The sequence below is a fragment of the Enhydra lutris genome, unplaced genomic scaffold, assembly GCF_002288905.1.
Source record: "Enhydra lutris kenyoni isolate GAN:26980312 unplaced genomic scaffold, ASM228890v2 scaffoldscaffold34, whole genome shotgun sequence".
NCBI classification, from domain to species: Eukaryota; Metazoa; Chordata; class Mammalia; order Carnivora; family Mustelidae; genus Enhydra; species Enhydra lutris.
In genome coordinates this window covers 14,666,264-14,683,513 of record NW_019154118.1, presented here as the reverse complement: position 1 = coordinate 14,683,513, position 17,250 = coordinate 14,666,264, and positions in this window count along the sequence as shown.

Genomic DNA, 17,250 nt, shown 5'->3' with positions numbered 1-17,250 from the left:
CCAAGCCCTAGCCAAGCCCTAGCCAACCCCAGAGAGGACCCGCTGGCATGGGTGCCCCTTTCCCTAACCTGACAGGCCAACCTCACCCCAGGCAGTGGGAAACCACAGCGCCTAATTACTGTTATCATCACCTTGGTAGCTGTGGTGATTATGATGGTGCCTGTGTATCCCACAGTGCTTAGCAACATTTAATTATTGTTATTCTCCCAGAGATCACTGCAGAGCCTCCCTATTGCCCTGGCTGCCATTGCTCTTGGGGACGATGGACCAGCTGAACACAGCTGCTCCCCAGGCACAATGGTCCGCCACGTCAGAGTGGTACCAAGATGGCTGACAGGCAGCCAGCCTCTCCCTCATGGACCGTGCTGTCCCAGGGAGCTCCATAGCTCTGGGAGCGGGAGCTCTGAGCCATGGTAGAAGGCCCCGGTTCTACCTTGAACCAACCAGTTCTCCAGAAAGAAGACCCAGAAGGCAAACTAGTCTATACCCTGCCTCGGGTCAGAAGGCACTCCATGCATTCCTGCCAATCACCGTGTCCACAGTCCTTGGGAGCCTTTCTGATTTGGGAATATTAAAAACTCAACAGCGCTCCTGGGAAGGGGGTTCTGCTGGAGACCTGCGTGGACCAGGGAGCTGAGACCAAGATATAGCAAGGGACTGGGAAGGCTTCTGCCTGCAGCGTACCCCATGGGGAAGGCTAAAGGGAGGAAAGAGGAAGAAGATGTTCGGCATCCCACCCACACTCCCTTCCCTTTGCTGGTGCCTTCAGTTTGGGGGTGGAAGGGTGTCGTGGTCAGGATAGTTATCAGAATGGACTACTTGTCTAGAGAAACTGGAATTTTTTTTTTTTTTTTTTTTTTTTTTTGGAGAGCCCTGTGGAAGTCAAGAAATGGAATTGATTGTAGGGGAGGGATAGAGATCTGGGGTCAGCCCGAGTCTTATGGAGAAAGCGTGTGGTGGACACTTGTTCTGGGCATGTGGGGATGCGGCTGCACCATCTTCTCTGGGGGCACTGTGGAGCTGTGGGTCTTGGCTTCTCTGGCCTCGGGCCTTTTCAGGATCCGATGAAAGCCATCCCCTTCTGGCCCGCAAAGAGCATGCACGCACAGTAGTCACATGGCAACCCCCAGAAGCCCAGCTGGGGCTCTGAGTTAGGAAGTCCTGCCAAGGAAGGAGTCCCTGGGTAAGGAGGCAGCCCTGCGCCCAGACTCCCCATGATCTGTGCTCATGAAGGATGTTAGTGACATGGTGCATCTAGGATGAGGAAAATCTGAACCATATCTCTATGGTGTGAACTAAAAAGCATGATACATAAACTGCATTGCAACCCTGTAAAAAAAAGATGTTCCTACAGAAAAATGGGAAGGCAGCATGGAGAAATGGAAACAATTTGCAGGGAAGTTTTTTTTTTCTAATTTACTTTAACATCATTATAAAGTTACTTTAATACTAGATTTACTTTTTTCCCATATTATGTAAAGTGCTTTTCCTCCAGAAATGAGCTTCTGAATTATATTTGATTTAGGTTAATATTAATGTCCTGTATTCCTTGAGTACATGCTTCTGGGGACAGCCACTCTAGGAGGATGTCAAGTGACCTGGATGTGACATCCAAAGGGTAGACAATGCCCATGCAGGTCATTGAACTTGGAGGAGCCTTAGGGAGCAGCCGAGCAGGGAGGGGGTATATGATTTGGAGTCAGGAGTCCCAGGTTTGTGTCCCAGATCTGCCATTTCCTAAGTGTGGATGAGAAGGGTGACCAGCTGTCCCAGTCTACTTGGGATGGAGGGGGTTCCCAGGACATGGGGCTTTCAGTGCCAATGGGAACAGGGAAAGTTCTGGGCAAACTGGGGGATGGTCATCCTCTTCATGAGCCACTCTACCTCAGTTTTCTCATTTGTGAGATAGTGTTGATGACCTCCATTTGTAAAGGTGGGGGATGAGGTTTCTTACTGAGGGACAGGATGTGCGGGGGGAGAGGAAGGGCGCCATTCTCCTCAGCCTTGAGATCTAAGAGACCAAGAGCCCATACCGATGCACGCTGTGATTTAACATGGAGGACTCGAGGCAACCACTCTCCCACAGAAGGCTTTAACAATGATTCACTAACAAATATTTGTGGCCCGCCTATGGCCGGGTACCATGCTAGACGTTGGAATAAAGCCATGAACTACTAAGGCGTGCTCTCTCCCTTCCTGGGAGAGTCAGTGGTGGGGTGGGGAGGGCAAGTCAATGGGGAAGGAAGAAAGGATCTATAAAGAAGTGAGATAATAGGGGAATCTAGGGACCCATAGGAATGGCAGAGTTGTGGGGAACCTGCTGTACTCTAGAGGGTCAGGAAGGGTGAGGGAAGCATTCCTGTGGAGGTAGGCTGAACCCTGAGGGGCGAGGACTGGTGAGGACTGGCTAGCCAGGGATATTCTATGGAGAAATCAGGCAGGGGGAAAGGCCACGAAAAGGCCCAAGGGTCCAAGGGCATCATAGGACTGAGTAGTTGCGTCTGCCTGGTGCGGTGCAGGAGGAGAGGGGGAGAAGGGGCCAGGAATTGTGTACCAGGTCGTGTGGGCCTCATGCACTGCCTGAGGGAGTTTGGACCTAATCCTCGGAGCAGCGAGGAACCCCAGTGCGGGCAGAGCACACGGGCGTTTCACGTCACGTGGAAGTCAACCAGTATAATGCTAAGCCCCTCCTGGTATTGTGCTGGCATGGCATTCCTGGGCCAGGCCCCGGGTTTAGTTTGCTCTAGCCAGGTCCAGAGGACCAGGTCATTGAACTTGGTGCTAGCTCTGTCTGTCCTGCCCCCAAGGCCTCTGAGCCTGGCCCATCTGCGAGGCCTCCGGCACCTTCTGGTCTGGTGGAGTCAATCTGTACGTTCCCCCAGCAGGGGCCCCGCTGCCTGGCACAGACTGTGGCTCCAGAGAGCAGAGCGCTGGCCCCCTCCCAAGCATGCTGCTGTCACCACAGTGTGTGTGTGGGGGCTTGATGGCTGCGTGGCAATGAGCTCAGGGCACGTGGGGGTCTCCCGTAGCCCAGGCAGCTGATAAATAACGAATGATGACACCAGTCTGCCCAGGAACAGGGAAGTGGGTGTGCACCCATGTGCACGTACACACACGCGAACGCGTGTACACTCAGATTCACCGACATTCATGCCCATGCTGTCGCTGAAACTCAGGCAAGCACACAGAAGGACTCCCTGCTGCCCGAGAGAGGGAGAGGCCCACGTGACATTGCATTCATCCAACACTGACACATGCGTGTGTGACAACCGCTCTGTGTACAGCCTCACGCAGGTGCCTGCACACCTATGACCCGCACCCCTCTGTCAAGGTCTTAGCACAAGGCCTGGCACACGGGATTATGATATTGTTTTGTGTTATCGGGATATCATATGAAGACACTGGAATACGTGCCCATGTCCCCATACACTCATAGACCCCCATACATTGCCCCAGACACTCCTTTAAAGGCTGGTGCAAACACAAGAGCTCCCTCCTTCTGCCAAACCAGTACACACTTCTGTGTACAAAACCGGGCTCACTCTCATAGACGTCTAGGTTGCTCTAATTCACTCTCGCAGTTGCACCTACACAAAATCACAACAACAACAACAACAATAGCAATACCAGGCTGGGTGATTGCTTTGTATATTTCAAAGGGGTTTCAGGTCTGTAATCTCAGTGGAGTCTCACAGCAGCTCAGAGGTAGGTGGGTGGACTGGGCATTATTACCCCAGGTTTATGGTTGAAGCAGAAGCCGGAGAGGTGAAATACACCATCTGGGACGCCGCCTGGAACCCAGATCTGACTTCTCTGCAGCGAGCCTCCCCCTGGGGCCCCTGGGCCTGTTTGACAAGGTCCAGCTCGCACTAGAGAAAGACACAAGCAGGGCACTGGCTTGCTGCTGGATTCCAGATTCCTGGTCAAAACATTTCCCGGAGTCAACCCTGGCTGAGAAGTGGGAATTGGAGGCTGATAAAGGGAAACCGCCATCATTAGGAATCCCATAAAGTCTCATTTACAACTCCAGTCAGATGAAAGGAACAATTGACCGAGTTGGAGGGAAAAGCAAATACCGATCTCCTTTAGGACTGCCGTTTCCGACAGCTGATCCCAGGAGGGCAAGAGATCCTGGGGTGGAATGGGGGTGCCTGTCCCATCTGTGTGCTCCCCAACTCTGTGCACTTCCTCTCCCCTCTGTCTGGGCGGGCCTCGGGGGTCCAGGAGCTCTGGTTCTTGGAGAAGTGGGAAAGAAGGACAAAGAAGGCTCTCCCCCTCCCCCAGAGCTCCTCTCTCCTCCCTCAGCGGAAACTTCCCTCTGTGCTGCAAGACACCCAGCACCCAGCCTCCTCTTGGCTGTAGCAGAAATGGGGACCAGGCTGCCAGTCCCCTAACACCTGGCCTGCCAGCCCCACGGAGGCCAGGCCCTTAGGCATGAGATCCAACAACTTTGAAAGGTGATGAGGACAGCTTTTTTCAAAGTGCTCTGTGGGGAGGTGGCTTGATGATAAAAGGATAGCCAGTGCAATCATTCTTCTTTTGCTGCTTCTGCTGCCGTTTCACTCTGGTTTTATCATCGCTGGTGACTTAGTTGCTGCATCTGCCAAGTGGGGAGATGAGGACCACCCTTACTCTGCCAGGATGGGGACCAGATGAGATGAGGGGTGTGAAGCCCCCTGCACTGTGCCCTGTGGGGCTCCAGGGTGTCAGCCTCCCACGGAGGGCCTCCGTGGCCAGGGTGGAGGGCTGGCATGGCAAGAGGCACTCCCCCAGCCTCCTGGGTGTGCTGGCTCTGGCTGGGAGGGAGGGACGGGCAGGGAGGGGACATCTGTTTGACACTCTTGTCAGCATCCGTTACCTGGTGTGTATTTTCCCAGGAGCTGATTACATTACAGCATGTGTTGATAAACATTTGGAGTTGGAGCGGAGTGGAAACTGAGCAGAATGCTAAGCGGGTGGAGGTTTGGTCAGGAGAGGCTCAGAAAGGGCTGGCTGTGAAGAATGGGGGGTGGTCATGGGGGCCCCAATCTGGTGCTCCTTAGCCTGCTCTGCCCCTTTCTCCTTCTCCCTATACTCCCTGCTTCAGCTGGCAGCTGGGAATCCCGACAGGGTCCCAGAGGCAGTGCTTTCCAGCAGAAGAGGTGTGGGATTCGGACTTAGGCACTTGTGGGTTTGAATCCTAGCTCTGCCACAAACTAGCTCTTGGCACTTTCGGCCGGTCCCTTAACCACCCCAAGACTCAGTCTCCTCTTCTGTAAAGTGGGCTTCACGTACACCCCACAGAGTGAAGATGGAGAAGACACCCACCATGCCTGGCACATAGAACTCGGCGCTCAGTGAATGCTGATTCTTTTCTCAGTTTCCTTAGAGGAAAAAAGGCACTATAGCCTGGATTGCGCTTTGGATGTTAGGCAACTTTATGTTTACTTTGGACTAAGGGGAAGTGGGCTCATGTTTTACATAATGCAACCTGCCTACTTCTAACCCTGCTTAGGACTGGTCAGGTGGCCCAGGGCGACTGGAATATTCCACCCTATGTCTTTATATAGCTGTGCACTTAGGATGGCTGAAGTGAGTTATTTGTTTAGTTATCTGCCTGATGCTGTTCTCCCTCTCTAGTCCCCAAACTCTCTGAGGGCAGGGATGGTTGCCTGGCCACAAGTGAATGCTGGGAGCCTAGTCCAGTGCCTGGCACCAGAAGGAAAGCCTGACTTTCACCCATCTGATCCGTTCAGAGCAGAATGGTCAAGACAAGCCCTCCCAGAGGTCTGTGGTGCCTTATTCCATGCTTGTTTCTGAATTCAGAGCACTGGCTGTACTTCTCATTTGGCCTTTGGAGTAACTTTTCCTGTGAGTATCTCTTGTCTGTCTGAGATTGTGAGTTTCTGGTGGACTGGGGGTGTAGACCTTCAAGATTCAAGAGGACACGAAACTGAACTGAGAGCAAAAGAAATCCGACACACGTGCCTAAAGGAGGGAGAGATGCTGCTCCTTTCTCCCTCCTCCACCTCGCAAGTCCCTGCCTAGGCACCTGCCATCGCAGCCCACCTCCAGGTACGCTGGTGACCTCGAGGCTGCCGTCTGGGCTGCCCGCAAGTTGAAGGAGCACGACTGCCCAGCGCCACCTAGCGGGCCTGGGGCCGGGGGAGAGCGCGTCCCCATCTTCCCAGGCCTAAGGGTACAGTGACTGCCCCACAGCGAGGAGTGGGGAGGCCCCGGCCACCGCCCTCTCGGCCCCTTTCTCCAACTCCAGAGCGTGCAGACCCTCGGGGAAGCGCGCTTCTCCCGGGTTCCGGGGAGCCCTGGCCCCGACGGCAGCAGTCGGGATCCTGTGCGCCCGGCCGGGTGTCCTCGAGGCGGCCTCCCACCCCTCCCCCTGCACTTCGTGTCGTCGTTCCGGTCTTCTGCAGCCACAAAGAGGCCATTGATAGGGAAGAGCAGCCGGGCTGTGGTAGGAAAGCTGGAGGGGGCGCGCGCGCGTGCGCGCGCATACGTTTACACACATGAGCGCGCGCGCGCCCCGCCTCCTGCAGCGCCTCGCTCTCTTGGGGGGCGGAGGGCGAGGCAGCTGTGGAGCTGGGCGACAGGGCCTGGGAAAGCTCTGCGCCTAGCCCCCTTCTCCTTCTCTGCCGTCCCCCCAGTTTCTGCAACCACCAACCACCTCTAGACGAATCCCCAGGGACTGGTTCATCCCAGAGGCTGGCCTATCTCCCCATCGGCCTCTTTCCCCCCCCCCCCCCCCCCCCCCCCTGCTGTCCTCTCCCAGCAAAGATGTACGTGGCACTTAGGGGCCCTTTTTAATACCAGGCGAAGCCAATATTGTTAGGAACGAAGAACCGCTGTCACAGCTGCTGCAGAGACAAATACACAGTAATGCATCCCGGGCTGATAAGGCGGTTTGGCTGGGCGGCTGCTCTGGTTTATCAGCACGGGTCCTCTCTGTAGAATGACTTATAGGTGGCACACGGCACCCAGAGGAGTACTGGGGGGCCGTGTGCTGTGGGGTGGGAGACGGGAGAAGGCAGGGGCAGGAAGAGTTCTGCTGGTGAGGATTTGCTGAGTCTCGCCTCTTGGCCGACTCCTGGAGAGTGGAACTGGATTTGAGCCTGGGCTGCCTGGGTTGGAGGCAGGGCTCCTGACCCTTCTGCAAACTCGGCTTCATCACTTCGCTGATAAGGAAATCCTTACCTCTCACCGTATCCGAATCCTGGGCACCCTGACCCTTTAGAGGACTGTCCCAGGTACCCTGCCTTGCCCAGCTCCTGGTCCCTGCCCCCATCCTGTCTGAGAGTTGCAGAGCTGGGCAGCAGTGATGGTGTGGGGGTTGGCAGGTGGTGCCTGTAAATAGAGAACTGGGAGTGGCAGGAAACAGGCTCCTTGAAATCCCACTTGGGCCTCCCTGGAAGCTCCTGCTTGCCACCTGCATACTAGTGTGTACACAGAAATCTGCGGGGTGCTGGGGGAGGGGCTGGGCCCGGCTACTGACTTGCCAGGTTGGAGACACTCCCTCCTAGTCCCGGAAGCTGTTGGGGAGAGTGTGCCCTTGTATGTGTGTCCCCATTTGTGGGCAAGGCTGTGCCCATGTGGGTGCCCAGAGATGTGGGTTTATTCATATATTTGGTCTATCTGAGTTCGAAGGGACTTTGGAAGAGACCTCTCTGATCTCCTACCCCATTCTGCCACATCTCTGCCAAATGCTCATCTGGTCCTGCTTGATTGCTCCCAGTGACAGGGAGCTCACTACTTACCAAGCCAATCCAGCCCTGCTCTGTCAGTTGGAATACTGAGATGGAGACTATGCCAGGCAGCTTAGACAGTGCCCTCCCCCACCCTCACCCCCAACTTCAGGAAAACAGGGCCAGGATAAGGTGTTAAGAGACAGCAGCCCAATATAGTTACAGCCAGTGTTTGCTGAGTGCTGGCTATTAGCCAGGCCCTGTGCTAAGTGTGGCACAAACACCCACTCTCATGATCTTCATAACCTCTGTGAAGTCATGCATGATGCAATCTAATTGTGTTAAAGAGGAAACTGAGGCAAAGCATAGTTAAGGCCCTGCCTGAAATGTCATAGGTAAGAAATGGCAAAGGCAGGTCTCAAAACCAGGAGGTCTGGCTCTGCCTGAGCTTATTCGCCATATTGTAATCGCAGACACCACCCAGAAAGACAGAGAGACAGAGAGAAAAGGTGTGTGTGTTTATCTTCTCCAGCTTTTCTGGCTCAATGGTATTGGAAGGTAGTGGGAACTCTGGACAAGAAATTAAGACATCCAACCTAGATGGGCATAGGGGCCGTACTCACAGTGATGCAGCATAGGATAAGTGTGGTTGGTGGATGGGAAATGAATGGGGATAATCTGTATTTACGTTCCACACCAGCCAAGGGTAAGGTGGTACACGGTTCAGAGAGTTTTATGTTCAGTTTTATGTCTAGACAGAGTTTGGGGTGAGGTTATCACTTCTCTTGTAATTAGTGCAGGAAGGCTTCCCCCAGCACTGCTCTCCTGCTGTCTTGGCTTGGCCATCTGTCCCCAAGAGTGAGGCATGCATAGAGTAGCTGAGGGAATAGGCACAAGATTGGGAATCAGGACATCTGCATCTTTGGCCTTGGGTCTGCTCCCGGCTTGAGATGTGACCTTGGATAAATTACCCTCCCCTTCTGGGTGTCCACGTTCTCACTTCGAAAATGAGGGGTTAAGACTTGGGGGTCCATCAGGCCCCTTTGGTGGGTGTACTCTCTGCAGTCTGTCCAAGAGGGCTGCTCTGCACAGGTGGGCAGGTTGTGCATTGTGCAAGGTCAGCTTGCCAAGTTGTAAATGGGTGCTAAAACCTGGCCAAAGCTCTTCTCACCAGGCTGCATGGTGGTGGGGCATGCGTCCACCTGGGCAGAGGGACACTTTTTCCTAATTTGTGCAGAGGTACCACATGGGTCAGTGGTGACTCTGTAAGGTGCCCATGCAGATCGGCTCCCTATGGTTGGTCAGAGTTGGGGTGATGGTGTTCAAGGGAATTTCTCTATCAGAAAGTGAGACTGTAGGTTGGGGGCCTAGGGGGAGGAAGAGAAGGAGGCTCCATGGCCCATGAACTGCCCATGAATGCTGAACAGGGAGCAGTGGGCAAGTGCCCACAGGAAGCTGATCTGCAGACAGAAAGGGAGGCTGGGGGGTGGGGGTGTAGGAGGGCAGGTCTTGGTGGGCAGCCGGCGGCCACATGGGATGGGCCCTGGGGTTGAGGTCAGGGTGTCCCTGGGAGCAGTGGCTCTCCCTGTGCCCTTGTCCCCTGAGATGGGGCTTTCTGTGGACATCTTTGGGCAGTCTGGTGTCTGTACTGGGCTCAGTCTGGTCCGAGGCTGAAGACTATGTGTGGTACCAATTTGGGCCTCACTGGCTCTTGAGAAGGAGATCTAGTAGGGACAGATTTCTGAGGCCTCTCAGTATCCAGGGAGAGTGTGGCATGTTGCCAAGGGGGAAAAGTGGGGGTGAGGAGGAAGGGGAGGTATGCAGGCTTGGAGGGATCAGAGAAGGGGCGAGCCTCACTTTCACTTGGCCGGGGGAGTAGCTGGGAGTGAGTGGACGTGGGAGTGAGCCCTTTCTATGGGGGAACCCACTGCTGATCACAGACCAGGCCTCTGGAGACCATCTGTCTCCCTCGGCCATCCCACCTCCAGCCAGGGACAAGTTTGGGATGGCAAACCATGAGAGTGGCCAGGCCTATCCTGGGGTGTGGGGGTGAAACAGGCGCCATTAAGCCCCAGAGTTGTTCTCTCTGCAGGGGCGACTGTAGGCGTGCCCTCGTAACCAGACCAGGTGAGCACACCCCACTCTCCCGGTTGGGGGGGGGGGGGTCCCCACTGCTGTTCTTTAAAAGAAAGAGAACACAGGGAAGCTAATCATCTGTCTCTTGCTCACAGGGTGGCTGTGCCAAGTGACATGGTTCCGGGCTCCCTGGGTGCCTTGCATTCACTCTCCGAAACTTAGTGAGCGTGACCCCGGCTCTGCGAGGGTCTTGCTGGGGAGGCAGCTGCACCGGGAAGTGGAGGGAAGCAACACTGTGTCCTCTGCCCTGTATTAGCACAGTGGTGATGACAAAAATACTGATAGCACAGAGCTGACATTGAGTTCTGACCGCCTGCCAGACACGGTTCTAAGTGCTCATGCTCTAGGATGTATGAGTTTCCTGTTGTTGCTGTAACAAATGACTACAGACTTAGCGCTTTAAAGCAACAGACATTTACCTCGTTGTTCTGTAGGTTGGAAGTCCGACCCAGGTCTCACTGGGCTAAAAATTAAGGTGCAGGAAGGGCTGCAGTCCTTTCTGATGATTCTAGGGGTGATCCCATTTTCTTACCTTTTTAGAAAAATTGTATTTATTTATTTGAGAGAGAGCACTAGCGAGAGAGCACAGAGGGAGCAGTAGAGGGAGAGGCAGAAGCAGACTTCCCACTGAGCAGGGAGCCTGAGGTGGGGCTCGATCTCAAGACCCCAAGATCATGACCTGAGCTGAAGGCAGCCACTTAACAAACTGAGCCACCCGGGCGCCCCCATTTTCTTACCTTTTATAGCTTCCACAGGCCTGTGTTCCTTGGCTTATGTCCCTTGCTTCTGTCTTCAAATCCAGTAGCACTGACTCTCCCTGGGGTTTCCTCCACTGACATGTCTTTCCTAACCCAGCTGGGAAAAACTGTCTGCTCTTAAGAACTCGTGTGATGAGGTTGAGCCCACCTGGACAATCCAGGATAATCTCTTCATCTCAAGGGGCTACTTTAAACACCTCCACAAATTCCCTTTGCCACATAATGTAACATAGTCATAGGTCCCGGGAATTAGGGCATGGAGATCTTTGGGATCCATTATTCTGCTCTCAGAGCATACTTTTTTATATAATGAGGCAATGAAGCAGGTAATGCTATTACCCCCATTTTAAAGATAAGGAAATTGAGGCACAGAGAAGCTAAGTAATTGCCCAAGATTACCTTGCCAGGACCAATGTATTTGGGATTCAGACTAAGGCAGCCCGACTCCAGACTTAATACTTTTGTCACGGTGACAAATGCAGGACCAGAGAGCAGGTGACAGAAGACATCCAAGCTTGACATGGTGTAAGGTCAGGTCCCCTGAGATCAGCCAAGCCGTGGAGCAACATACTGAGCATCTACTATGTGCCGGGCCCTGGGAGGGGCTCTCAGGAGGATGGGACAGATCTCTAGTCTGAGCCCCGGGTCTAAGCCTGTTCTCTTTCTACATCCTATTGCTGTGTGTGTGAAGGGAGGGGCCCTGTCCCACGGAGGTTAACTGGGAGAAAGGATCGTGCTCTAGTGGGCTTAGGGCCCGGGGCTCTGGGTGAGTCTGGGTGGAGGACCGGGTTGCCCTGCACCCCATAGGACCCTGCTAGATCAGCCCAGCGCCCTCAGGGGCTGGCTCACCAGGCCGACTGTTCCTGGCCATCCATCACTATGGGGAATGGGCGCTCAGTGAGCCTGGGACCTGCAAATCATGGAAATTAAGACCAATTAGAGGGGGAACCAGCAGCCCCTTGGCAGGGCTTCCGGCCACAGAGGCGGCTCAGGAAGTTTATAGATGTTTCCTTCTATTTTGTGGTCCAGCTGGGAGGCAGAAACATGCCAGCTCAGCACAAGGCCTTGTCTAGATGCTTCTGAGCAACTGGGAGGGAGGGCATCACCTCCGCAGAATCTGCGGTCCCTCTCCAACTCCCCACAGGCCTTGCTTTCCCATCCCCAGGGACCCCAGAGCCAGCCTCTGGGCCGTGGGGCCCTCCTAGCCGCACACCGGGCTCCTTTTCTTCCTGTGTGGCTCTGTCCTCCACACGAGGCTTCTGGAGAATCAAGCCCGGGGTGGGGGGGGGGGGGGGGAGGAAGAGAGACAATAGCAAGTCACCTTGCGGGGTGGGCAGCAGGCTGCTGGGCCTGCCCCTGCTTATGCCCGTCTCCTCTCCCTGTGTGCTCCTGCATCACCCAGCCAGAGGCAACGGCTTCCCACTTCCCCACCATGGGCAACTCCTGAACAAACGCTTCCCCTGGTTTTGTCCCCAGGGAAAAAGGGACTAAGCTCTCAGGAAGTGTGCAGACCAGAGTCTTAGGGACCTCGTGGCATTCTGGGGGCAGTGGCAGGTTGGTGCTCTGGGCGCAGGGACAAAAGCAAAAATAATTCTCCTGCTGCTGGGGTCCTTGCCGGACTTTAACCGTTGCCCCCTTGCCCTTGTCCTTTACCCCGTGCCCTGTGAGGAAGGCTGAGATGGGCCCAGGCACCGTGGAGAGAGGGCTGGCCATGAAGGGGCTCCAGGAGGGCAGAGGCTTCTCTGGAAGGGGGTCAGGAGCATCCAGGACATAGGTGACACTGCAAGGGACACCGCTTGTCCCCACTTTGTGCTGGGGTCTTTTTTTTTTTTTTTTTTTTTAAGGATAGGCCCAGTGTACTGGGTTGAAGTTGCCTTCTGGAGAAAGACCCAAGTGGAGAGGAGGGGCCACCTTGCCCAAGGCTTCTGAGCCAGCCATCAGCTGGGGCTGGCGACAGGTCAAAGGGCCTGGTGGCATGTCCAGGGCTGACGGGAGACAGAGCCGGATAAAGCCGTGCGCAGGTCCTGGTTTGCATGGGGGAGACAGGAGGGCGGTGGAGGGCAAGGCCCAAGGGAAGCTGATATCTGGAGACAGGTGGGTGAGAGAGGCAGCACGGGGAGCAGCACAGGCTCTGCCCAGGCACAGGTGGCTTCACAGCAACCCGTTGTCTGTCCCTTCCTTTGGACCTTCAGGCCGGGGCTGCTAAGTCTGCTCCCAGCTCCACCATTTGACGACTCTCATCTGGGTGTCTTTGCCTCAGGACTCATCTAACTGGGCTTGGGCCCCTGGCTTAACCTCTCTATGCCTCAGCTTCCCAACCTGTAACAGGCGATTAACAATAGCACCTACCTCAGAGGGTTATCATGGCGGTTGAGTGATTTTAATTTACAGTGGTCCCTGCCATAGTCAGTGTGCTCTAAATGTTAGCGATTACACGAATGATTATTACTCATGTTATTAAAAAGACCAGATGATGTTGTTTTAAGACCGCAGCGTCCAGAGTCAAGCAGGCCTCGGTTGGAGTCCTGGGTGTTCCACTAATAGGAATGTGTGATTTGGGAAAGTGGCTTAACCTTTGGGAGCCTCAGTTTCTTTATCTACCAAATTGGTCTGACCATAATCTCAAGGCCAACTTCCTAGAGATGCTGTGGTGATTACTCGAGACAGCGGAACACACGTGCGAGCCGAACTGTAAAGGACCTGGCACAGTACGTTGCTTTGGCTTCCCGGCTGAAGATCAGATTTAGGACAGTCTCTAAGGGCGAAGGAAGGCCACCTGACAAATGGCCGTGACCTTCAGAACCAGAGTATGCCAGGAAATTCCATAGGAAGAGTGTCTGCTCTCGGCTGGACAATGTAAGGAATCCGAGCAGGACTTGGGGTTCTGTTCCCAGGCTACCCCAGGTCCAGAAGTGGGGTGGTGGTGGGAGCAGGCGATGGGGCCTCGGCCCTGCCTGGGCTTCTCACACGGAGGGCGAGCTGAGACTCCACCGCGGCCAGCCCCGTGAAGGGCGCAGACAGGCTCCGACCTTGGGGGGCATCTGCTGAAGGTCAGGGGTGTCCTCAGGGTGGTCAGGCTCAGAGGGGAAGAGCGAGATAAACCTCAGCCCTGAAAGCACCTTCCCTACCGGCAAATCTATTGGGTTCCCTGTTCCATGCTCTAAGACTTCTCTCTGCTTTGCTTTATCTCTCTTATTATAACTTGTAAGTATTCAGTTTTTAAAAAATATTTTGCTTATTTATTTATTTTTTTGCAGAGGGAGCAAGTGGGGGAAGGTGCAGAGGCAGAGTCAGAGAGAGAGACTCTCAAGCAGACCCTGCGCTGACCGTGGAGCCCAAGGCAGGGCTCGATCTCACAACCCTGAGATTGTGACCTGAGCGGAAACCAAGAGTCGATGCTCCCCTGACTGAGCCACCCAGGCACCCCCTCCCCTGCTTATTTTTTTTTTTTTTTTTTTGGTGATTATTGAATACCTGTCTCCTTCATTAAAATGTAAGCTCCCTGTGAATGGAGCTTGTGTTGGGACAGCTCACCATGGGAATTACAACACTCCTATGAGGTAGTTATTAATATCATCCCTATTTTACAGATCAGGAAACTGAGGAACAGAGAGGTTAAGTAACTTGCCCAAGGTCACACAGCCATCAGCCAGAGGAGCTGGGATTCAACCCATCTGGTTTGGCTCCAGAGTCCATGCTTTTAGCTGGGGGACTATACCAGCTCTCTGAAGCAAAGAATGAATGAACCATGTTACACATTTGTAAATTGGACAAATGGGTTTTGCGGGAGGAGTGAATGGTGTGACTCCTGTAGATTTGGCCACAGGGTCCTGATGAGCAGGACACGACTGGCTCCTGTTTATCTGCAGAGGGATAGGGGGGTCTGTGAAGGGCCTTTTGGAGGAAGTTCCCTCCCTTTGTCTGGCTCCTGCCCATCAGGTGCCAAGGGTGGGGGCACCCTTGCACACAGATCCCTCAATCTTGCCATTGTTCCTGGTTCCCTCTGTCCAGGATTAAGGAATTGCAATGAGTGCCCAAATCCCTGAATTCCCTGCCCTGGTCTTTGCCTCTTCCCAGGCCTCCTCTGTCCCTGGAAGCCCTGAGGGCGGGGTGGGGGTCTGGGGACTGTTCTTTCACTGCAGGGAGGAGGTAAGGAGGGTGAATGAGGAAATGCTTCTACTCTGCCGGTTCCTGGCATGTCCTGCTCTCTCTTCTGGCCAGAACTACCCCTGCCAGAGTCATCTCCTGCCCATGCCCTGGCCTCCTGCCCCAGGAGCCCCGAGGAGCCAGCTTCAGCTCCTCCCCTGGGATTCCTGTCCTCCAGGAGGGGACATGTTTGGGCACAGTCCTGCCTGTGCCAGCACTGTTGATACTGTTGGCCATGACTGAGGTGTGATAAGGACACAGAGCCTGGATAAAGGGCCAGGTTTATAAGCTCCTTGGCATGGGTCTGTGCTACGGAAATACCATAAGATGCACACGGCTGTAGCAATTTGAGATCCTTTCTTTCAGGGAGAGGACAGTATGCGATTGGGGGAATCCTTTGATCACTATTGATAGTGGGGGCTCAACCCCCAAGGGACCTATGAGAGGGACCACCGATGGGCACTAAATTGCTTTCAAGTGCCAGTGTGGGGGAGCAGGGAGGGGATCCAGTTCTCTGCAGAACTTTGGCTTTGCTAAGTGGGAAGGCACGTTGAGGGCCAGAGCTGAGTTGCTCAGGACTCTGGAGGCAGACATGGGTCTGTCCTCCTCTGCCCTCTGCTCTGCCCATACCTTGGGGCTCAGTGTTACCTTCAGACCTGTGGAAACCAACCTTCCAAGAAGACCACTGTGAAATCCTCTGGCTCTGGCTGATGCTAGAAAGCCGAAGCCTGGCCGTAGCGAAGCAGGAGATCCATCTTCTGGTCTTGGCTCCGTTAATATACATTTCACCTCTGTGAGCGCAGCGGGCATGAGGCGACGCTTGGACCTGGTGACTTCTAGGGTCACTTCCGGTTTGAGGATTTCAAGTAGGTAGTGCAATTTGGGAGGGCCTGGGGCTCTGAGACAAAAACCTACCCCTGGGGGCACGAGCCAGAGACACTGGAAAGTACTAGTAACCACTTAATGGTTGGCACTGTGCTGGGGCCTTCATCTATGTTATCTCCTTTGTTTCTCTCAGGAACCTTTTTTTTCTCAGGAACTCTTTTTTTCTTTTCTTTTTTTTTTTTTTTAAACCAAATGAAGTAGGACTTAGAAAGGCCTAAGTAACTTGTTCAAGGTCACACACTAGAAGAGGGAGAGACAAACTCGTATGGTGGGTTGTGTAACTCAAGGCCTGAGCCTGGCGCTGGGAGACAGAAGTGGGTGTGGGGGCAGGCAGGTATCTGGTGGTTTGCTGTACGGAGAGCAGAGACTTGTCCCGGGCTGGAGACTGTCCTATGCCAGGGACATTCACCCCTGGGGAGGAGGGAGGAGACTCCCGGGTGGAGGGGTGGGGTGGTGAGCGTAGGAGGTAAAGGCAGGAGAGAACCTGAGCACAGCCGCAGGGGGAGGCTGTGCAGGGGAAGGGGCTGCTGGGGGCCTGAGAGCACCCTGGTGAGTGGTGTCCGGTCCCATGGGCTGCTGACTGTGGAATGCCACGGCCTGTCCTCCTCGTTGTCCCTCCAGGCCCCTGGGGCCTGCCCCGACTGCACACATGCACAGACACGCTGTCGTCCTGGGTCACACGGCCCCTCAGACACAAACAGGCTGGCACCCTGGCTCACGGGGATGGGGCTTCACTTCCTGGCACTCACCTGGGCTCTCCTGTTCCCAGCCCCACCCTCATCCAGTCTGTGTGTGTGTGTGTGTGTGTGCTCCTCTTCAGCCTGTATAGAGCTCTGTGGTCTGTTGGCTTCTCTTGGGTTTGCACAAACACACGCCCAGGGTGATAATCTCTCTGTTGTGTGTCTCCTTCACACACACACACACACACACACACACACACACACACACACGTCCTTTTGTCTGTCGCCCCTGCTTCTCAACTGGTCTTTCTTTCTCTCCAAACCCTGCACATCCCTGGGTCCCAGAGAACCCCATTAATCTTTAACAGGTCTGGGCTCTTTCTGCCTCTTGTTTTTGTCCTCATTGCTGTCTTTGCAGGCTCCCCCAGCCGGGCTGTAGGGCTGGGCAGGTCCCCTCCTGCAAGTGGCCTCCCCAGGAGCCCCAGCGGAGGCATGGCGTTGTGGGTGGGGGCGGGCAGGGCCGGGAAGGGATTTATTTGCCTTGGATCCTTTTCTGCGAACATTTTTGTCCATTGGCCATGATATTTCATTGCTTTCAGCTGACGTCATTCTGGTGCGTGGGAGAGGTTTAGACACCCACATGGTGGGGGCAGTGAGCACTGACCCACGAGTAGGGGAACCCTGGTGCCCACTCCAGGGGAGCCTCCGTTTTTCATCAGATGTGTGAGGGGTTTGGAACTGATGATCTTTGGTTTCGTTCCAAAATGTTGAGATTCTAGGAGACTTCTGCTCTATTTAGAATCAGTCTACACCCTGATCATTTCAATTAAAATCTCTTTCAGTTAACTCATTTATATGCACAGGCATCATACATGCAAACATGAAGACGCACACACACATGCACATGTGCAAATGCAGCTTAGCTACTCCATGTGTTCCAGGAACTTCTCCAGCTCATCTGGGCCCTGG